We start from the raw sequence: 24170 nt of genomic DNA, 5'->3' as shown, positions 1-24170 counted from the left end.
GTGGAACACACGAAAGAGGATGAGCAGAGTTGACAGCATCAGAAAAAGCATGATACTTGCTTTAATCATTTGAGCCTTAATGAGCAGTAACCAAAATCTCGTATCAAGAAATCCACACTTTCACCCTTAATGTCTCTCCTTTTTTTTTTTTTTTTTTTTGGATTTTATTTATTTGACTAGAGGGAGAGATCACAAGTAGGCAGAGAGAGAGGGGAGGAAGCAGGCTCCTTGCTGAGCAGAGAACCCGATGCGGGGCTCGATCTCCAGACTCTGGGATCACGACCTGAGTCGAAGGCAGAGGCTTAACCCACTGAGCCACCCAAGTGCCCCCTATGTGATTATATAGATTGTGTTGGTCAGAATCTGGTCAAGAAATCAGAAACCACTCTAAGTGTTTCAAGCAGTGAGGAATCAGAGCTCTTACACAAAACCACTGAAAGGATGAAGAGAATAAAAGTCAGGGAAGCTCCTCGCAGCATTTAGAAATCAGGAAATTCAGGGTTCAGAAGAAACCTCTGCCAATGATCTCAACTTTCCACAGCACCAGAGGGAGTGATTTCCAGAAGAATATTTAGAAACTTCACACAAAGCCTTATGTCTGCCTGTTGCTAGAATTTACATGCTTATCCACAGCAGCTGAGTCAATGGTAACTTTATTTCTCTTTTTTCTTCCTGTTACGTCCTAAATCTCATGGAGTGCTTTGCATTTCTGGAACCTATACTATAAGTGTGAGGGCGAAGCAGTTTGGAAAAAGTAGTTTCCAGGCCTCCAAACCCTACAGTATGGAATACGGGGCTGGGTTGGAGGGGAGATTAATATTGTGCAATTGGAATATTGCTTAGATCCCAACAGAAAATCCAGCACAATGATTTAAGGTAATACTATAGCCAGATGTACATTGTTTTCATTCATCCTGTAGAGTTAGTCATCTTTCTTCTGTAGATTTGTTGCTGTTGCCTTTCTGAAAATCTCAAGTTCAAGACCCGCTCTATAGGTGCCATCCCAGAAAGCTATGGGGACTGGTTGGGCCCAACTGACTACTTGATCTGTTGTCCCAGAGGGGACAAAATCCTAGTAAGAAGCTTGCCTGTGGGCTGCTTAGAGAATGCTGCTTTGTTTTTTTGTTTTTAAGATTTTATTTATCTATTTGACAGAGAGAGAGAGATCACAAGCAGGCAGAGAGGCAGGGGGAGGCAGGCTCCCCGCTAAGCAGAGAACCTCATGTGGGGCTTGATCCCAGGACCCTGAGACCATGATCTGAGCTGAAGGCAGAGGCCCAACCCTCTGAGCCAGCCAGGTGCCCCGAGAATGCTGTTTTAATAAAGCGATATTTCCACCAGGATAAGGCCCTGGGAAGTCATAACAAGATGGGAAGAAAGTGCTTTCAGGGAAGGTCTTGCCAAGGAGGATTAGTAGCGTTTCTCCAAGCAGACGAAAATGCAGCGGACAAAGAAATCAACAGAAACAGCATGATAAGCCTCTACTATAATTTCTTTTTAAAGAAATTACTTTTTTGAGTTTTAAAGAAATTTACTTATTTGAGAGAGAGAGAGCATGCACACACATGTGCAGTGTCCGGAGGAGAGTGCAGAAGGAAAGAAAGAGAACTCAAGCAGAGTCCCTGCTGAGCTTGGAGCCCAAGGAGGAAATTGATCTCACAGCCCTGAGATCACGACCTGAACCAAAACTAAGAGTCAGATGCTTAACTGACTGAGCCATCCAGGTACTCTGCCTCTACCATAATTTGTGTATTGTCTCAAGAAACCATCATTACAAACTGTTTTAAAGTTAGTGCTATCAACTGAAGAGAAAAAAAAATGTATACTCTAGAAGTAGGGCTGAAGAGAAGATACAGAATGGAATGATACAGTCATATTTCTCTCACTTAAAACAACTCAAAACAGAAATTGTTTCCATCAGCCCTCCCAACTTGAGCTCCCAACAGAAGCCCCTTGGGCAGTGTAGGGAAGAATTATTAGCACAAACAGCTCACCTACCCACTGCTCGGGCCACTCCCTTACTCTCAGTTCATCTCTCCAGGAGGGAACTTCAGGGCCACCCAGGCTGTGAGCAATATTTTGCTCTGGAGAGAATGCCTCTGGGAATGGAGTTTGACCTCCTAAGTGGAGAGAAACTCCCTGCCCTCCCTCTTCTGACCGGCTTCTTTGGGTTAGGGAGCACTGAAAAACCAAACTCAAGTCTCAGGTTCCTATTTTGATCTATAAACTAAGAATAACGGTCTTTTATCTTTTCTCTCCAATCTCTAGAGTTTTTTTCCTGTCAGCAGAAGTTCAGGCTCCAAAAACCCACCTAGGAAGCCGACCCATAGCCAGCTCAAGACCCATACCCCTTTTCTCCAGAAGACACAGCAGGAAATGTACCAGAGGACTTAGCCAAAAGCAACATGGCAGGAGTTGTACAAGGAGAGCAGTGAAGGGGTGAGAATCTGTGATAAGATTTTAAAGGTACTTCTTCTCCACTGGATTCCATTATTCAAGATGGGTAAAAATAAAACCCTTGGAGAACAAAAATACATTGAGAAGTAGCCAAAGCACTAGAATCCTCTTCATTAAAGAAGGAGGAAAAAAGGAAGGGACAGAGTGAAAGTGAGTGAGTGAAAGATTTTAATTTTTCCTTAAGGAAAACTAAAGTCTCTTCTATGAGGAAACCCAGATTTAGGATTACAAATACTTCTTTTTTAAAATTTAAATTCTATTTAGTTAACATACAGTGCAATATTGGTTTCAGGAATAGAATTCAGTGGATCGTCACTAACATACAACACCCAGTGCTCATCAGAACAAGTGCCCTCTTTAATGCCCATCACCCATCTTGCCCATCCCACACCCACCTCCCAAGTTGCAAATACTTTCAAATACATTAGTATCATATGGAAAAGACTGAAAAGAAGTTGATAATATATCTCTTTTCAGTGTGTTTACTTGCCCTGAATTTGATGGGTGGTGTACTTCAATTATGGTTTTCTTCCTTATAGTATAAAATGCAATTAGGGAACGGTCATTACTAGACTAATCCTTCCCTTATATTAATCCTCTGTAATAAAGAATAATCAGTCATAGGGAAAAGAAGATTAAAATTAAAAGGTTTAGTCAAACCCTAAAACTACAGGTTGAACACAGAGCTGCAGCTCTATGGTTGCCAGAATGCCTTTGCATGAAGCTAACAAATGAAGAATATATGTTACCGAGACATCCTTATGCTCAGTAAGTTCATTACTGAGAATAGTTTTAATTAAAAGTCTATCATGCTGCATGGATAAACTCATTAGTACAACCCAACTATCCCCAAATTGGACAAAAAAAGAATGTGAGGCCAAAAGACTATTAGACTTTTTTTTTGAAGTATAATCAACATACAATATTATACTAATTTCAGGAGTACAACATAGGTATAAATGTCCACATAATGAGCATTTATATACATTTGGAAATGATCACTAAGATAAATTTGACTACCATCTATTACCTAAGTTCTAAAAATGTTAACTACATTCCCTATACTGTACACTATATTCCTGTGACTTATTTATTTATAACTACAAGTTTACACTTTTTAAAAAAGATTTTATTTATTTGACACACAGAGATCACAGGTAGGCAGAGAGGCAGGCAGAGAGAGAAAGGGGGAAGCAGGCTCCCTGCTGAGCAGAGAGCCCGATGTGGGGCTCAATCCCAGGATCCTGAAATCATGACCTGAGCTGAAGGCAGAGGCTTTAACCCACTGAGCCACCCAGGTGCCCCGAGTTTGTACCTTTTAATCCCATTCCTTTATTTCACCCATCGCAAGGTGGTCCTCTCCTTTGGAAACCACCAAATTGGTCTCTGTATCTATTAGTCTGTTTCTGTTTTGTTGGTTCATTTGTTTTGTTTCCTTAGATTCCACATGTAAGCGAAATCCTACCATATTTGTCTTTCTCTGTCTGACTTATTTCATTTAGCATAATACCTTCTGGGTCCATCCATGTTATCACAATAGCAAGATTTCATTCTTTTTCATGGCTGTATAATCTTCCATTGTGTATATATATCACCTCTTTATGCATTGGATATTCTTTTTTTTTTTAACGTTTTCTTTTTTTTTAAAGATTTTATTTATGTTTTTGATAGAGATCACAAGTAGTCAGAGAGGCAGACAGAGAGAGAGGAGGAAGCAGGGTCCCTGCTGAGCAGAGAGCCCGATGTGGGGCTCAATCCCAGGATCCTAAGATCATGACCTGAGCTGAAGGCAGAGACTTTAACCCACTGAGCCACCCAGGTGCCCCTAACATTTTCTTTAATTAACATATAATGTACTATTTGCCTCAGGGGTACAGGTCTGTGAATCATCAGGCTCACACACTTCACAGCACTCACCATAGCACATACCCTCCCCAGTGTCCATAACCCAACCACCCTCTCCATACCCCCTTGCCTCCGGCAACCCTCAGTTTGTTTTGTGAGATTAAGAATCTCTTATGGTTTGTCTCCCTCCCAGTCCCATCTTATTTCATTTTTTCCTTCCCTACCCACCAAACCCCCACTTTACCTCTCAAATTCCTCATATCAGGGAGATCGTATGATAATTGTTGTTCTCTGATTGACTTATTTTGCTCAGCCTAATACCCTCTAGTTCCATCCATGTCATTGCAAATGGCAAGATTTCATTTCTTTTGATGGCTATGCATTGGATATTCTTTATGTATTGGATTGTTTTGAGTAAGAATTAGGCTCAAAAAATGTAAATGAAAAGTATTCTTTATCTGTTTGGTATTTTCTGTGTACAAATTCTCCATCCCAAAAGTCTAGGTAAAATTGTAAAGCCTAGAAAAATTATAAAGTCCAAAAAAACCTCTAGCAGGTATATTTTTGAAATCTGATTTTTGTAAGCTTCTCTCTAAAATAAATCTTTCAGGGTGTTGTGGTGGATCAGTCAGTTAAGGGTCTGACTCTTGATTTTGGCTCAGATCATGATCTTGGAGTCATGGGATTGAGTCCTGAGTTGGGTTCCACTCTTAGCAGGGAGTCTGCCTAGTATTCTCTCTCTTCCTCTCCCTCTGCCCTCCTCACTATCTCCCTCTCTGAAATAAATAAATATATTTTTTAAATTAATTAATTAATTAAATCTCTCAATGTGACCACTTTCAGAAAGCATCTAACTGGGGAATTCCAAAGCAACTGGTTTTTCCTCGGACAATGTTACATGAGAATCTTTAATAAAGCTTTTCTTAATCTCAGCAATTGCTACATTGTTGAATCATTACCATCAAAACAAAACTCACTATTCAGAGAAGTATGTTTTTCATCTGCATCTCCTTCCTTTTTCCATTTTTGATGATAATTTCATGATTATTCCCAGCTTTGATCTTCTAGTGTTTTCTGTAGGGCCATAATGGAATTTTATGGAGGATGATTCTTCACTGTTCAAGACAGTCTATGACATTGTAGGACAAATTAGTATTCCTAACTCACTACATTGAGCAACATCTCCCAGTTCTTCTGACATCACACATTCTCCCCACATTCCCAAATGCCTACCAAAAGGTCGTACTCATGTGATTGAGAACCACTATACCTCTAATGTATGCTTCTGTATGGCCAACTACCTTCTCTCACAATTTATACTTCTTGTGACTGGGACACAAGATTTCTTACTCATAATGCAGAGGTTTCTCTCCAGAGGTGTATTCCTCTCTGCTGAAGGTGTGGTTCCTACTGAATATGGTCCCATTCTGACCATGACACATGATTGTTGTTATTTAGGGTTTTCTTATAAGATAAGATTTTCTTATCTTATATGGAGACTCGGAGCAATGTGGAAGTAAAAGTGTACGTATTTGCTTGACCTTGGAATTCCCTCTCAAGCTGTCTTAACCCAGCTCTGCCTACATTCACCACGGTCCAGCACTTCCTCATCTGAAAGGGCAAATGAAAGTGTTTTCTAGATATTACTGCACCAGTTGTATTCTTTTCAAGAAAGGCTCTCAGTTCTAGTAAGAGGAACTACTTTTATTCACTGAGGTCTTTTCCCAGCAACATATGTGGTGTGTCTTGAACACAGCCACCATGTGAATGAACTACAGCAGGCTTTTTTAATCTCAGCAGCTTCCCCAAGGATAAGAGACAAGTAGCTGCCTAGTAAACAACAAAGAGGAATTACGGATTATGAAGAAAGTAGGCCACTCTGATACTATAGGACACTATATCATCAATCTTGCTAAGGCCTTGAAGAGCTTTGTGTTGAACATTTCTGTCCTTTGTGTTGGTGGTCCTGTCAGTTCTCAGGTCTGTACTCATAAAGAGTTTTCCATCATTCAGATTATTCATCATGAGAACATAAAACAAGCAAATTCTTAAGTCCACATGATGTTTGGAGAGAGGGAAAACATTTATTCCTACGCATAGGTGGTGATCTTGGCATGATACAATGCTTGGCACAAAGAGTAAAACATTTTGGAATAAGATGGAACAAATGAAAGAGATCACCCTCAATTCCACCTTGCTCCAAAAACTATTTTTATTTTTTCATGTAACTTCCAGATCCTATCTACAATTACATAGTTTACATGTCATTTCATGTATTGTGCTTTTAAAAAATACATTTTCTGTATTCTTACTAGCCTACATAATAATTATATTTAATGGTTGTACTGGAGTCCCTCTTGTTTACAATCTGTAATTAACTACATTATTACCTTATTGTTGGATATTTAATATTTTTCTTTTTCTTTTTTTTCTCTTACAGATAGAAACATCTGTCCTGTATCTGTCAAAATATTTCCTTAGGAAAAATTCTCTAGTGTAGAATTACTTGGTCAAAGTACATGAATATCTTTGTAGCTTTTACTCAATGTTATCTTACACATTTTAAAGGGAGATAAGTCAATTTGAAATATTCTTTGTCACATATTTGTATTTAAACTTTACCTTCAACTCAGATGACATAAAATGATAACTCTGAATTGCCTTTCTTTGTTACTAGCAAGAGCACCTACCTTTGATTAAGCTATGCTCAAAATATCACCTTGCTCATTTGCAATTCTTTCTCAAAGTGGAGAGTATCACAGCAACAACAGTTGATGAGCTTGTGTTGCTTTCATCCAGAGTTAAGTCAAATTGCAGAGGAAAACACTCGAAGGAGACAGACAACATATCTTTTATTCTTTGTTTTCTGATGATCCTTTTCCTGACTTTCTTCCATTATGTAAAAAGAAGCCTCAAATATTTTGTGAAAAGCCTACCTACTGAATTAATAAGCCTATGTAATAAATCAATGTTTCTTTCACTACATAAAATATAAATTTACTTTCATTAACCAAGAAGGAAAAAGAATGTATAGGAGGTATACTAGTGAATCTAATAGAATACAAGGAAGATCTGGGTCACTATGGTCTATCATTTAGAATATATTTTATTGCAAGTAACTGAAAATTTAAGAGTGGCTTTAGATATAAAGAGATTTAATTATTTGGCAAAATAACATTCCAAATTTTCCAGGGCTGGTTCTGGGACTTGACAATGTCATCAAGCAGCCAGACTCTTTCTACCCTTTTACTTCACCAGCCTCAGGTGCCAGCCATTTTTGTGCTTATTTGTCTCATGGTACAAGATGGCTGCCTTGACACCGGGCACTCCATTCAAAGGCAGAAATCAGAGGGTGAGGGTGGTGGTGAAGGCAGAGAGAAACTTATCATTCTTTCTCTTTTTCTCAAGGAATAACAAGTATTTCTCAGAAGACACTTAGCAGACTTTCTATTATGTCTCATTAGATAGAGCTGAGTTTATGATTATTATTGAAATGAATTTGGTTATAGGTTCATGACCATCCCTAGACTAGAAGTTGTACCCATTTTCCTTGAGATCAAGGAATCTTCAGCTAATACTGGAGGGAGATTGTGATGTTTGATAATGGATAAAAACAGAAGCTATGCTTTTAGGTACACAGCCAGAGCCGGCGTCACATTTGGGAACCAGGGATTTTGTGGACCTTCCTTTCTTTTATAAATGGGTACCCATTGGCAAGGAACTCAAATATCTATTTTCTTTAGGTCAAACTACAGGTATCTAAGAAAAAAAACCTTATTAGTTCCATGTGAGGTTTGGAGAGAACCTCAAAGTGAAGATATAGTTTCTGGTGCCTCATCTGGTGATTCACAGGTGGGAAAGGGGAGTGCATCAGCCCTTAAAAAAAAAAAAAAGGGTAATTCCTGGATGGCTCAGTCAGTTTAGCATCTGCCTTCTCCTCAGGTCATAATCCCACCATTTTGGTGTCATGGGCCAATGGTGTGTCCTTAGACATTGCTTCGAGAAATTCTGCTTCCTTCAGGAAGGCTTCATCTTTCCACCTCCTCTTGCCTTTTTTAAGACATTCATTTTTTAAAAATTTTTATTTATTTTTTAATTTCTTTTTTTTAAGATTTTATTTATTTATTTGACAGAGAGAGATGACAAGTAGATAGAGAGGCGGGCAAAGAGATAGAGAGGGAAGCGGGCTCCCTGCTGAGCAGAGAGCCCAATGTGGGACTCGATCCCAGGACCCCGAGATCATGACCTGAGCCAAAGGCAGCATCTTAACCCACTGAGCTACTCAGGCGCCCTATTTTTAATTTCTTTTCAGTGTTCCAGAATTCATTGTTTATGCACCACACCCAGTGCTCCATGCAATATGTGCCCTCCGCAATACCCACCACCGGGCTCACCCAACCTCCCACTCCCTGCCCCTTCAAAACCCTCAGATTGTTTTTCAGAGTCCACAGTCTCTCATGGTTCATCTCCCCCTCCAATTTCCCCCAACTTCCTTCTCCTATCTTCCCATGTCCTCCATGTTATTCCTTATGCTCCACAAGTAAGTGAGACCATATGATAATTGACTCTCTCTGCTTGACTTATTTCACTCAGCATAATCTCTTCCAGTCCCATCTATGTTGATACAAAAGTTGGGTATTCATCCTTTCTGATGGAGGCATAATACTCCATAGTGTATATGGACCACATCTTCCTTACCCATTCGTCCGTTGAAGGGCATCTTGGTTCTTTCCACAGTTTGGCGACTGTGGCCATTGCTGCTATGAACACTAGGGTACAGATGGCGCTTCTTTTCACTACATCTGTATCTTTGGGGTAAATACCCAGTAGTGCAATTGCAGGGTCATAGGGAAGCTCTATTTTTAATTTCTTAAGGAATCCCCACACTGTTTTCCAAAGTGGCTGCACCAACTTGCATTCCCACCAACAGTGTAAGAGGGTTCCCCTTTGCCCACATCCTCTCCAACACACATTGTTTACTGTCTTGTTAATTTTGGCCATTCTAATTCATGTAAGGTGGTATCTCAATGTCACACCTTCATTTTTTGAGTGGTTAGTGAAAACTCTATTATTAAGGGCAAAGTTTTTAAATTCTTTTATAGACACAAAGCAAGCACATAATATAGCATACAGTTAATGATTCTGCTGTGTGATAAAGAGCAAGTCTTTTAAACTTTCTGTGCCGAATAAATCATTTAAAGAAAAATAGTATGATTTGTCTCTCTTTCACTTTTTCAGTCAGGTTCCTCATGTAAACCAGTGACATAGCCGCCAAAACGTGTAGTATTTTAGCAAAGCATTTTATAAAAGTGTGTAATCCTTTTATAAGAAAATACCAGAGTTCAAATGGATTTCTTATATACTCTCTCTTTTGAGAGAGATAATAGCCCTTCAGTTGGAAAATCCAATTACAGAAATCTATATATTTTCTCTTAGTCATCAGAACATTCAGAAACACAATGAATCCCATTTAAAAAAATGTTCATACCCTTGAATGAATTATAGTAAGCAGGACTAAGATCTAATTAGAAATGCTGCTATTATCTGAGATTATTTGTGAGCCAAAAACCAACTGCTTAAACCAAAGCAGAGAGACACACAAAGGCCCTGGACTAACATCTGGGTTGAAAATTTGGTTAATATTTTCCTTCCACACTGAAGCACCCAGATCTGCATCCATTATTACCACACAGAAGTTCTTGTTTTTAAATCACTGAATACTATTCAGGATTTTCCGCAGGAAGCAGACCCTTAGAAACAGGAAGACTTTCTAAAAATTTCTCCTTTCAGGAAAAAGACTAGAAGTCAGGAAAAGGGGAATGCATGCTACAGAAGGAATCTGCCGTATATTAGACTGCATTATTTCCAGATGCAGCTGAAAAACACTTCCTTTGTAAAGCCTTCCTTGAGCCCATAAATTAGCAATTAACTTCCCTGTTTTGGAGACTACCAGAGCTGATCATTTAAATCTCTTCCTACCATTTATGTTAATGACTTACACTACTGTTAGTTATTTTCCCATCAATCTTCCTTACCAAAGTTACAAATTCTTGGGGGAAACAACCAGTTCTTTCACATTTGAGTTGCCTCCTTACCCCCGCAGCGTCTGGAGTAGTTAATAATAACTCCTACTGTGTGTCAGGCATTGTGTTAGCTACCAGACAGAAAATGGGTAACAAAATCAGCACAGTTCCCTTTGCCCATTGCTTAAAGTCCAGAACACATAAGAGATATAACTGAGTAAGCAATAACAACAAAATGCCAGTGCATCCTGGGATGGAATTTGAGGTGACAGTTCATTTCCATGGCATGCCTACATTGTGAATACCTCAAGGGTATGAATACCTGAAGTGCAGTTTGTTCGGTAGAATTCCACATAAAGTTGAATATAAAATCATGGAAAGCTGAGGGAGTTCAGATGTCAGTTCCTAGTCTTTGAGTCTGATAAGGATCATGTGAGCCTCATACACAGACTATATATGCACTAAAATGAAAAGGGTCCCTGCAGCCATCCTGAGGCTTTAGGGTGGGGAGAAAGGTCCTTTAGCTCCCAATGCCCCAGCTTTGCCGATTGTTCCTTTTAATGAATGTCTTTCTAAATATTCCTAAAATCCAGTGTTTGCTTGTGCTAACACATGTGCAAGCTCTACCTTTCATGAGGAGCTCAGTGAACTGGGCTGGTAGATATCCCTTGCATGAAGGAAAGTACCGGAAACTGGAAACACACACAGAACGTACAACTTAGTTTCAACATACATTCATTTGTATTGGTAAGTGATTACCAAAGCTTGAGAAAAACAGCATTCAGATAACACTAAGAAAGTTAAGATGGATATGGAAAGTATGAATTATTCGTTCAACTTATAATTATTGATGGTCTGTTACATGTATGTTCTTTTACAACTATGAGATTTGTAGTTACTTTAGAGTTTAGGGACTGGATTTTTCTTTTCTTCTTCTCCATCTTATTCTTTAATCCTCAGAATCCAGGAGGGCTCAGGAATCTGTGTTTTATTTTATTAAGGATTTTGTTTATTTATTTGACAGAGAAAGACACAGTGAGGAAACACAAGCAGGAGGAGTGGGAGAGGGAGAAGCAGGCTCCCCACTGAGCAGAGAGCCCGATGCAGGGCTCAATCCCAGGCCCCCAGGGATCATGACCGTGAGCTAAAGGCAGACACTTAACTGACTGAGCCACCCAGGCGCCCCTGGAATCTATATTTTAAAAATATCCCTGATGTGGGTGGTCTAGCACCTGTACTTTAAGGAAGTATGTCTAAATTCTAGAGTAGGTCTAAATTCTCTATTCTCAGCCTGGCATTTCTTGATGTCTTTTTTAAAAATTTAATTTAATTTAGTTATATATCAATTTATTTAAACTAAAACAAAAACAAAAACAGTTCACCCATTTCTCCCACCTTCTATCCTTTGCCTCTGACAACCAATCAATCTGCCTCTGTATCTATGAGATTTAATATATACTATATATAAATAATATCATTATATAAATTATTATTAATGATATACACATTGTTGCTACAAATATATAAATCATTAATATTAATTATATTAAATATATTAATATATAAGTATATATATAGATTCCACACATAAAAGAGATCACACAGTATTTTTCTCTCTCTGGCTGACTTATTTCACTTAGCATGATGTCCTTGTGGTCCATCTAAGTTGTCATAATGCTGGAATTTCCTCATTTTTGCGGTTGAATAATATTCCATTGAGTGTCTGTATCACAATTTCTTTATCTATACATCTACCAGTAAACATTTGAAATCAGGGGGTGGTGATGCCTCCAGCTTTGTTCTTCTTTCTTAAGATTGTTTTGATTATTCAAGGTCTTTTATGGTTCTATACAAATATTAGTACTGTCTGTTCTGTTTCTGTAAAAATGCCACCAGTATCTTGATAGGATTTGCACTGAATCTGTAGATTGCTTTGAGTAGTATGGACCTTTTAACAACGTTAATTCTACCAATGCATGAGCACAAAATATCTTTCCATTTGTTTGTGTACTGTTCAATTTCTTTCATTAATGTCTTCTAGTTCTCAATATACAGATTTTTTACCTCCTTAGTTAAATTTATTCCTTGCTATTTTTTTTCTTTTTGATGCCATTATAAATGGGATTATTTTCTTAATTTCTCTTTCTGATAACTCATTATTAGCATATAGAAATACAATAGATTTTTATATATTGATTTTGTATCATGCAACTTTGCTGTATTTGTTTATTAGTTCTATAATTTTTTTTTATTTTTTTTCCATTTTATTTATTTTTTCAGCATAACAGTATTCATTCTTTTTGCACAACACCCAGTGCTCCATGCAAAACGTGCCCTCCCCATTACCCACCACCTGTTCCCCCAACCTCCCACCCCTGACCCTTCAAAACCCTCAGGTGGTTTTTCAGAGTCCATAAAAAAAAAAGAAAATTTGGAAGGGGAGGCGAACCATAAGAGACTATGAACTCCATCTGTACTTTTTGATGTAACATTGTTTATAATCTGGGGGTGGAGAGGAGAAAAAATATAATGTCTAATAAGGAGAAAAAGATAAAATAAATCTAATTAAATACAAGACATGAGATTTTATATAGTTATGAAGTATCATTTTTCAGAAATCATTCATGATAAGTTAAAAGAGTATAGTACAAAGAAATACAGCATAATAATAATGTGTAATCTGTACACATACATTTAGTACAGGAATGGAGAAATGCTCATTAAAATATTTAGTTTCTTTTGGATTTCTTTTTTTTTTTGCTTATTTATACTTTGTAAATTTTCTATAGTAAATAAGCAATATCACTTTTCCATTTTTAAGGGAAAATTTCAAACTTACACAAGAGTAGAGAGAATAGTAAAATGAACCTACATGTATCTAGTTATTCCACTCCAACAGCTATCAACCGAAGTCCTTTTATTTTTTTTTCTCCCATTTTATTTATTTTTTTCAGCATAACAGTATTCATTGTTTTTGCACAACACCCAGTGCTCCATGCAAAACGTGCCCTCCCTATTACCCACCACCTGTTCCCCCAACCTCCCACCCCTGACCCTTCAAAACCCTCAGGTTGTTTTTCAGAGTCCATAGTCTCTTATGGTTCGCCTCCCCTCCCCAATGTCCATAGCCCCCTCCCCCTCTCCCAATCCCACCTCCCCCCAGCATTCCCCAGTTTGTTTTGTGAGATTCAGAGTCATTTATGGTTTGTCTCCCTCCCGATCCCATCTTGTTTCATTTATTCTTCTCCTATCCCCCTAACCCCCCATGTTGCTTCTCCATGTCCTCATATCAGGGAGATCATATGATAGTTGTCTTTCTCCAATTGACTTATTTCACTAAGCATGATACGCTCTAGTTCCATCCACGTCGTCGCAAATGGCAAGATTTCATTTCTTTTGATGGCTGCATAGTATTCCATTGTGTATATATACCACCTCTTCTTTATCCATTCATCTGTTGATGGACATCTAGGTTCTTTCCATAGTTTGGCTATTGTAGACATTGCTGCTATAAACATTCGGGTACACGTGCCCCTTCGGATCACTATGTTTGTTTCTTTAGGGTAAATACCCAGTAGTGCAATTGCTGGGTCATAGGGTAGTTCTATTTTCAACATTTTGAGGAACCTCCATGCTGTTTTCCAGAGTGGTTGCACCAGCTTGCATTCCCACCAACAGTGTAGGAGGGTTCCCCTTTCTCCACATCCTCGCCAGCATCTGTCATTTCCTGACTTGTTAATTTTAGCCATTCTGACTGGTGTGAGGTGATATCTCATTGTGGTTTTGATTTGTATTTCCCTGATGCCGAGTGACGTGGAGCACTTTTTCATGTGTCTGTTGGCCATCTGGATGTCTTCTTTGCAGAAATGTCTGTTCATGTCCTCTGCCCATTTCTTGATTGGATTGTTTGTTCTTTGGGTGTTGAGTTTGCTAAGTTCCTTATAGATTTTGGATACTAGCCCTTTATCTGATATGTCGTTTGCAAATATCTTCTTCCATTCTGTCAGTTGTCTTTTGGTTTTGTTAACTGTTTCCTTTGCTGTGCAAAAGCTTTTGATCTTGATGAAATCCCAATAGTTCATTTTTGCCCTTGCTTCCCTTGCCTTTGCCGTTGTTCCTAGGAAGATGTTGCTACGGCTGAGGTCGAAGAGGTTGCTGCCTGCATTCTCCTCAAGGATTTTGATGGATTCCTTTCTCACATTGAGGTCCTTCATCCATTTGGAGTCTATTTTCGTGTGTGGTGTAAGGAAGTGGTCCAATTTCATTTTTCTGCATGTGGCTGTCCAATTTTCCCAGCACCATTTATTGAAGAGGCTGTCTTTTTTCCATTGGACATTCTTTCCTGCTTTGTTGAAGATTAGTTGACCATAGAGTTGAGGGTCGATTTCTGGGCTCTCTATTCTGTTCCACTGATCTATGTGTCTGTTTTTGTGCCAGTACCATGTTGTCTTGATGATGACAGCTTTGTAATAGAGCTTGAAGTCCGGAATTGTGATGCCACCAACTTTGGCTTTGTTCTTCAATATTCCTTTGGCTATTCGAGGTCTTTTCTGGTTCCATATAAATTTGAGGATTATTTGTTCCATTTCTTTGAAAAAAATGGATGGTATTTTGATAGGGATTGCATTAAATGTGTAGATTGCTTTAGGTAGCATGGACATTTTCACAATATTTATTCTTCCAATCCAGGAGCATGGAACATTTTTCTATTTCTTTGTGTCTTCCTCAATTTCTTTCATGAGTACTTTATAATTTTCCGTGTATAGATTCTTAGCCTCTTTGGTTAGGTTTATTCCTAGGTATCTTATAGTTTTGGGTTCAATTGTAAATGGGATTGACTCCTTAATTTCTCTTTCTTCTGTCTTGTTGTTGGTGTACAGAAATGCAACTGATTTCTGTGCATTGATTTTATATCCTGACACTTTACTGAATTCCTGTACAAGTTCTAGCAGTTTTGGAGTGGAGTCTTTTGGGTTTTCCACATATAGTATCATATCATCTGCGAAGAGTGATAGTTTGACTTCTTCTTTACCAGTTTGGATGCCTTTAATTTCTTTTTGTTGTCTGATTGCTGAGGCTAGGACTTCTAGTACTATGTTGAATAGCAGTGGTGATAATGGACATCCCTGCCGTGTTCCTGACCTTAGCGGAAAAGCTTTCAGTTTTTCTCCATTGAGAATGATATTTGCGGTGGGTTTTTCATAGATGGCTTTGATAATATTGAGGTATGTGCCCTCTATCCCTACACTTTGAAGAGTTTTGATCAGAAAGGGTTGCTGTACTTTGTCAAATGCTTTTTCAGCATCTATTGAGAGTATCATATGGTTCTTGTTCTTTCTTTTATTAATGTGTTGTATCACATTGATTGATTTGCGGATGTTGAACCAACCCTGCAGCCCTGGAATAAATCCCACTTGATCGTGGTGAATAATCCTTTAAATGTACTGTTGAATCCTATTGGCTAGTATTTTGGCGAGAATTTTTGCGTCTGTGTTCATCAAGGATATTGGTCTGTAGTTCTCTTTTTTGGTGGGATCCTTGTCTGGTTTTGGGATCAAGGTGATGCTGGCCTCATAGAATGAGTTTGGAAGTTTCCTTCCATTTCTACTTTTTGGAACAGTTTCAGGAGAATAGGAATGAGTTCTTCTTTAAATGTTTGGTAGAATTCCCCTGGGAAGCCGTCTGGCCCTGGGCTTTTGTTTGTTTGGAGATTTTTGATGACTGTTTCAATCTCCTTACGGGTTATGGGCCTGTTCAGGTTTTCTATTTCTTCCTGGTTCAGTTGTGGTAGTTTATATGTCTCTAGGAATGCATCCATTTCTTCCAGATTGGCCAATTTGTTGGCGTAGAGTTGCTCATAGTATGTTCTTATAATTGTCTGTATTTCTTTGGTGTTAGTTGTGATCTCTCCTCTTTCATTCATGATTTTATTGATTTGGGTCCTTTCTCTTTTCTTTTTGATGAGTCTGGCCAGGGGTTTATCAATCTTATTGATTCTTTCAAAGAACCAGCTCCTAGTTTCATTGATTTTTTCTATTGTTTTTTTGGTTTCTATTTCATTGATTTCTGCTCTGATCTTTATGATTTCTCTTCTCCTGCTGGGTTTAGGGTTTCTTTCTTGTTCTTTCTCCAGCTCCTTTACGTGTAGGGTTAGGTTGTGTACTTGAGACCTTTCTTGTTTCTTGAGAAAGGCTTGTACTGCTATATATTTTCCTCTCAGGACTGCCTTTGCTGTGTCCCATAGATTTTGAACTGTTGTGTTTTCATTATCATTTGTTTCCATGAATTTTTCAATTCTTCTTTAATTTCCTGGTTGACCCATTCATTCTTTAGAAGGATGCTGTTTAGTCTCCATGTATTTGGGTTCTTTCCAGCTTTCCTCTTGTGATTGAGTTCTAGCTTCAGAGCATTGTGGTCTGAAAATATGCAGGGAATGATCCCAATCTTTTGATACTGGTTGAGACATGATTTGTGACCCAGGATGTGATCTATTCTGGAGAAGGTTCCATGTGCACTAGAGAAGAATGTGTATTCTGTTGCTTTGGGATGAAATGTTCTGAATATATCTGTGATGTCCATCTGGTCCAGTGTGTCATTTAAGGCCTTTATTTCCTTGTTGATCTTTTGCTTGGATGATCTGTCCATTTCAGTGAGGGGAGTGTTAATGTCCCCTACTATTATTGTATTATTATTGATGTGTTTCTTTGATTTTGTTATTAATTGGTTGATATAGTTGGCTGCTCCCACGTTAGGGGCATAGATATTTAAAATTGTTAGATCTTCTTGTTGGACAGACCCTTTGAGTAGGATATAGTGTCCTTCCTCATCTCTTATTATAGTCTTTGGCTTAAAATCTAATTGATCTGATAGAAGGATTGCCACCCCAGCTTTCTTCTGATGCCCATTAGCATGGTAAATTGTTTTCCACCCACTCACTTTAAATCTGGAGGTGTCTTCACGTCTAAAATGAGTTTCTTGTAGGCAACATACTGATGGGTTTTGTTTTTTTATCCATTCTGCTACCCTGTGTCTTTTGATTGGGGCATTTAGCCCATTAACATTCAGGGTAACTATTGAGAGATATGAATTTAGTGCCATTATTAGACTGTAAGGTGACTGTTACCGTATATTGTCTCTGTACCTTTCTGATCTACTACTTTTAGGCTCTCTCTTTGCTTAGAGGACCCCTTTCAATATTTCCTGTAGAGCTGGTTTGGTGTTTGCAAATTCTTTCAGTTTTTGTTTATCCTGGAAGCTTTTTATCTCTCTTTCTATTTTCAATGATAGCCTAGCTGGATAGAGTATTCTTGGCTGCATGTTTTTCTCGTTTAGTGCTCTGAATATATCATGCCAGCTCTTCCTGGCCTGCCAGGTCTCTGTGGATAAGTCTGTTGCCAATCTAATATTTTTACCATTGTATGTTACAGACTTCTTTTCTCGGGCTGCTTTCAGGATTTTCTCTTTGTCACTAAGACTTGTAAATTTTACTATTAGGTGACGGGGTGTGGACCTATTCTTGTTGACTTTGAGGGGGGTTCTCTGCATCTCCTGGATTTTGATGCTTGTTCCCTTTGCCATATTAGGGAAATTCTCTCCAATAATTCTCTCCAATAGACCTTCTGCTCCCTTCTCTTTCTTCTTCTTCTGGAATCCCAATTATTCTAATGTTGTTTCGTCTTATGGTGTCACTTATCTCTCGAATTCTCCCCTCATGGTCCAGTAGCTGTTTGTCCTCTTTTGTTCGGCTTCTTTATTCTCTGTCATTTGGTCTTCTATATCACTAATTCTTTCTTCTGCCTCATTGATCCTAGCAGTGAGAGCCTCCATTTTGGATTGCACCTCATTAATAGCTTTTTTGATTTCAACTTGGTTAGATTTTAGTTCTTTAATTTCTCCAGAAAGGGCTTTAATATCTCCAGAGAGGGTTTCTCTAATATCTTCCATGCCTTTTTCGAGCCTGGCTAGAATGTTCAGAATCGTCATTCTGAACTCTTGATCTGACATATTACCAATGTCTGTGTTGATTAGGTCCCTAGCCTTCGGTACTGTCTCTTGTTCTTTTGTTTGTGGTGATTTTTTCCGCCTTGTCATTTTGTCCAGATAAGAGGATATGAAGGAGCAAATAAAATACTAAAAGGGTGGCAAAGACCCCAGAAAAATGTGCTGTAACCAAATGAGAAGAGACCCCAAATTGTGGGGGGAGAAAGGGGATAAAAAGAGGTTCAGAAAAAAAAAAAGAAAAAAATTTAAAAAATAAAACAAATAAAGAAAAAATATAAAAAAGAAAGAAAAAAATATATATATTTAGATAAACTAGTCAAAAAACGTTAAAAAAGAAAAGGGTAAAAGTTTTAAAAAATTTAGCAGAAGAAGAAAAAAGAAAAAGAATTGAAAAATGAAAAAAGAAAAAAAAAATTGAAGTAGCCGGAAGACTAAAGAATCACGGGGAGAAAGCCATGAGTTCCGTGCTTTGCTTTCTCCTCCTCTGGAATTGCGCTGCTTTCTTAGGAGTTGAACCTACTTTCCTTGATAGATGAACTTCGTCCTGGCTGGATATTTTGTTGATCTTTTGGGGGAGGGGCCTGTTGTAGTGACTCTCAAGTGTTTTGCCCGAGGCGGGATTGCACCGCCCTTACCGGCGGCCGGACTAAGTAATCGGCTCGGGTTCGCTTTTGGGAGCTTCTGTTCCCTGAACGCTTTCCGTAGAGTTCCGGAGGACGGGAATGAAAATGGCGGCCTCCTAGTCTCCGGCCCGGAGGAGCCGTGAGCCTGGGGCCCCACTCCTCAGTGCGCCCCCAGAGGACAGCACCCAATCACTCCCGTATCCCCAGCCTCTAGCCGCGCTCCGAGCTCACCCAGCCCGCGACCAGTTCAAGGTAACCCCGAGCTGAGAGTTCAGTCCTCGGCTCTGTCTCTGCAGCCGGCTTCTCCATTCTAATACCTGTGAGCTCTCCGACACTCCGACACCCCCGATCCTTCTGTGACCCTGCGGGGCCTGGGGCCACGCTGGCCCCGCGTGGGCTTCACCCTGGTTTAGCCTCTGGAGCAATGTCCCTCAGTGGAACAGACTTTTAAAAGTCCTGACTTTGTGCTCCGTTCCTCCGCCGCTTGCCGGGAGCCGGCCCCTCCCCCCGCGGTCTATCTTCCCGTCGTTTTAGATTCACTTCTCCGCCAGTCCTACCTTTCAGAAAGTGGTTGATTTTCTGTTTCTAGAGTTGCTGTTCTTCTCTTCGATCTCCCGTTGGATTTGTAGGTGTTTGCAATGTTTAGATAAGCTATCGAGCTGATCTCCTGCTACCTGATGTAGATTCAGCCTGCTACTTCTCCGCCATCTTGACTCCTCCTCAGTTCTATAATTTTTTGACAGAATCTTTAGGGTTTTCCTCATATAATGTTATGTCGCCTATAAAGAGTGACAGTTTTATTTTTTCCTTTCTAATTTGGATGCATTTTATTTATTTTTCTTGCTTAATTGCTCTGGCTAGGACTTCCAATACTATTTTCAGATATGATCCCTAAAGCACAGGCAATAAAATAAAAAATGAGACTATATCAAACTAAAAATCCTCCACACAGCAAATGAAACCATCAAAAAAGTGAAAAGATAATCTACAAGATAGGAAAAAAATACTTGCAAACCATGTATCTGGTAGGGGGTTTGTATCCAACACACACAAAGAATTTATACAACTGAATAGGAAAAAGACAAATAACCCATTTTAAAAATGGACGAAGGAGGGGGATGGGGGGATGGAGTAACAGGGTGATGGACATTAAGGAGGGCATGAGATGTGATGAACACTGGATGTTATATATGACTGATGAATCACTGACCTCTACCTCTAAAACTTATAATACATTTTATGTTAATTAATTGAATTTAAATTAAAAAAAAAAAAAAAACAGCCTGGTGAAGGGCCATGTGGTGTGGTGTTAAAGGAACAGGCCAGGGAGCCAAACTTCCTGCCCTCCTGTTGCAACTTTTTTAACATAGTAACTAGGTGGCTTTGAACCAATTATTTAACTTCCTTGTGCCTCGGTTTCCCCAACTATAAAATGGGGATAAAAATAGCACCAACCCCTGTAAGGACCGATTTAGCCAGAGGCTTCCATTAAGGTTAAACAATAACCTTGTTGTTTAATCCCTAAACTGTCCCTGCTCCCCTTTCCCCGGGGGACTGACTTAAAAACAAGTCCCAGAAACCAGCCCCAGGTAACAAAGCCCAGATACAAGCGTGGGTCCGGCCATGTGGAGACATCCCATCACTGCGAGGATGCATACTGTCACCCTAGTTACCAAGGAGTATGGGCCCCACCCTTTGGGAACCTTTTGGGCACCAATTCTAACCAAGGTGTGATAGGCTAGGTCAAATGTCTACTATAGGGTAAATTGTAATTCAATTGGTCACCTAGCATCACTATGCAGCTTTCTCTGTGTGTTACAATCTCATTGGCCACCTATGTGTGGCCAGGCCCAACCGCATGGCCTTTGCCCTAAAAAACTAGTCTGTGAAACAGAGAAGGGCCACCCTCTCTGTAAGAGGCACAGCCCTGGCCCACCAGTTTGATTCTTGATGCTTGGCGCGAAATAAAGCTTTGCTTGACCTTTGCTTTATATCAGTCTCTCGCCTTTAATCAAGGACCCATTTTGGGGGGGGGGCATAACAACCACATAAAATTTTTGTGAGAATTAAACATGTAGAGCGATGGTGGCAAATATCAAGCAGTCAATAATTGTCAGTTGAATCTATGAATGGGCATTGGCCATCTCTTAAGGCAAGACTGAATAAAAAATACCAATGAGGTATATCTTTTAAAATGTAATAATAATAAATAAATAAAATAATAATAATATATTAATAATAAAAAATAAAATGTAATAATAATAAAGTAATAAAAATTATTATCACCAATAATAAAAATTATCATCTGGGACTATTTTTTTAAAAAGATTTTACTTATTTATTTGACAGAGATCACAAGTAGGCAGAGAGGCAGGCAGAGAGAGGAGGAAGCAGGCTCCCTGCCAAGCAGAGAGCCTGATGTGGGACTCGATTCCAGGACCCCGGGATCATGACCCGAGCCGAAAGCAGAGGCTTTAACCCACTGAGCCACCCAGGCGCCCCACATCTGGGACTATTTTTATCATTTCTTACTCTCTGGTGATCTCAGAACTTCAATTTAGTGTTTTATGGTTTTTTAAGTGAATAATTTTAATAATATCTGCCTTGTAGGGTAGTTGTTTTGGTTAGAAGTTCAAGAAGTTATAATGATTATTCTGAGTAAGCAAAAACAAGTTAAATTACTCTTGATATTCTCTATTAAATATTGACAGGGAAATATTTTAGAAATATTTTCACTGAAAATAATTTTAACTTTAATGTTCAAATTCAATTATGCTTTGAAAAATATTCTCTTCAAGGCATTTCTTTCTCTTAATCCCACAATGGGGAATTAAAATAAAACCTGGGGACAAGCTAATGTATAAACCTAACAAAATATATTCTTTCCCTTCCCCAAGCCAACTCTGGGAACTAGAGGGCTATATTCTCACTACAAATGTAAGCCTGAAGTAAATCTATTCTCGACCCAAGAATTGCAAGAAAAATCAATTCTGTCAAATGTGACCCTGGTAAAAGAGGGGGAAATGATGCTAAGAATTTGGATCCACAACTCAGTTCTCATTGTGGGTTTGTATCTGAGATCACATATGTGCAGTGCAAAAATCTCAAGCTGAGAATTCAACATAATCCTTTACTGGTAATACCCCAGTTTCCTGAAAGAGACAAATGGAAATACACTCTGCAGAAATTCAACTTCCAACCAAGCCAATAAGAATCCTCACAAACAGGGCACCTGGGTGGCTCAGTGGGTTGGGCTGCTGCCTTTGGCTGGGGTCATGATCTCAGGGTCCTGGGATAGAGCCCTGCATCAGGCTCTCTGCTCGGCAGGGAGCCTGCTTCCCTCTCTCTCTCTCTCTGTCTGCCTCTCTGCCTACTTGTGTTCTCCCTCTGTCAAATAAATAAATAAAATATTTGCAAAGAAAAAAAAAAAGAATCCTTACAAACAAAATTCTAAGGAAAATGAGCAGTCCACAATCAAAAATAACAAAAGTACATTGTTTTAAAAAGGTACCAACAGGGATGCTTCAGTGCCTCAGTCAGTTGAGTGTCTGCCTTCAGCTCAGGTAATGATCCAGGGGTCCTGGGATCGAGTCCCATGTCGGGCTCCTTGCTCAGCAGGAGTCTGCTTCTCCCTCTCCTTCTGCTTGCTGCTCCCCCTGATTTTGCTCTCTCTCTCTCTGACAAATAAATAAATACAATCTTAAAAATTAAAAAAAAAGGCACCAAGAATGAAAACCAGTACAACACTATGGCCCTCAAAAGAGTCCTATAATAAATTCAGACTGTGGGGTTATCTTTAATGGATTTGTAATGTGTCAGCTTCACTAGGTTGAAGTGCTTTTCCCAGAATTCTCTTTCTTGAATGTTTCCGGTTAATGTTTCCTGTAGCCTGACAGGGGAAGTCCTTGGGGTTTGGAAAGCCAGAGGCAAACAGCAACCATACTGTTGTGTGTATGCAATGTTGCTTTCACGGCTCACCTCTTGAGGTGAAGCATTAACTGGACCGCAATGGCTCTTGTCTTCCTTCCCATCCTTCAGTTGTTTCTCTGACTCCTGGGAAAAGCATGTGTACATAGTTCTGTGACAAAAACCAAAAACCAAAAAATAAAAACAAAAACAAAACAAACAAACAGAAAAACCCCACTTCTATAAAATACCCTTGTCACCAAGAGCGAAGACAGCAAGAATGCACATGTGTTTCAGTCCACCTCACGGAAGTCCAGTTCACGCTGGTGAGCTCCAACCTGCTTGCGATCTTCCTTTGCTGCCCTGTAGACTTCTCCAGACTCAGAAGTGCAGAACAGCTTTGCAGAGATTATTTAATCAGCTCTCCAATCTGCATGAGCCAATTCCCAATTAAAAAAAAAAAAAAGTATGTGTGTGTGTTTCTTAGTGAAAGATTTATGCTGCTGTTGGAAACTTGACTATTACATTATCAGACAGATTATAAAATGCCTGTGTTTCATCTGTTTAAAGAAACAAGAGGTCGGGCTTCTGCATTGGATGTAAAAAGCTGCTAGAGATGGATGCCCCCCATCCTAACAGGAGAGAGAAAATCAGGTAATTAATAAAATTAAAACTTCTCTTAAACTCGTCAGAGAGGTCATCACAAGACAACCAAGTAAACTGGATTCTAAAAAGTGACAATCCCCTCTACAGGGAAGCAGAATTGTTTTGCTTTTGAGAGGACGTATGCAGAACTGATTGCCGAAAAAAAGAAACTGGCTGAGAGTGACAAAATCTTTTTGTTTACGATTTTATTCATTTATTTGAGAGAGAGCGAGAGCGCAATAGCGGGAGGGATAGGGAGGGAGGGGGCGGGAGAGAAGCAGACTCCCTGAGGAGCAGAACCTGACACGGGCTTGGTCCCCGGACACTGGGATCATGACGTTTAACCGACAGAGCCATCCAGGCATCCCAGACTGACAAATTCTTGAAGGCTAGTTCAGCAGCTGAGCATAACTGGGCGCCCCAGGCACAAAGAGAATCTACACTCACTTTCAAGGTCCTTCCTGCAGGCTTCCTCTAGGTGTTCACAGGAGAGATGGAGCATAGGGCAGAAGAGTCAACAGAGTCCCTATTGGTAAAACAAGTCTGCAACGGTAATGGAATGATGGTAGAGGAAAATGCAAGAAGCTGCTTCCCTAGACCCTTCTTTCATATGAAGCACAAGCTCTATACCACTTGGGTAGGGGAAGTAAACCCTTGTGAAAGATCCACT

This window comes from Meles meles, chromosome 2 (genome assembly GCF_922984935.1).
Source record: "Meles meles chromosome 2, mMelMel3.1 paternal haplotype, whole genome shotgun sequence".
Classification (NCBI taxonomy): domain Eukaryota; kingdom Metazoa; phylum Chordata; class Mammalia; order Carnivora; family Mustelidae; genus Meles; species Meles meles.
Note: the sequence above shows the minus strand (reverse complement) of the source record.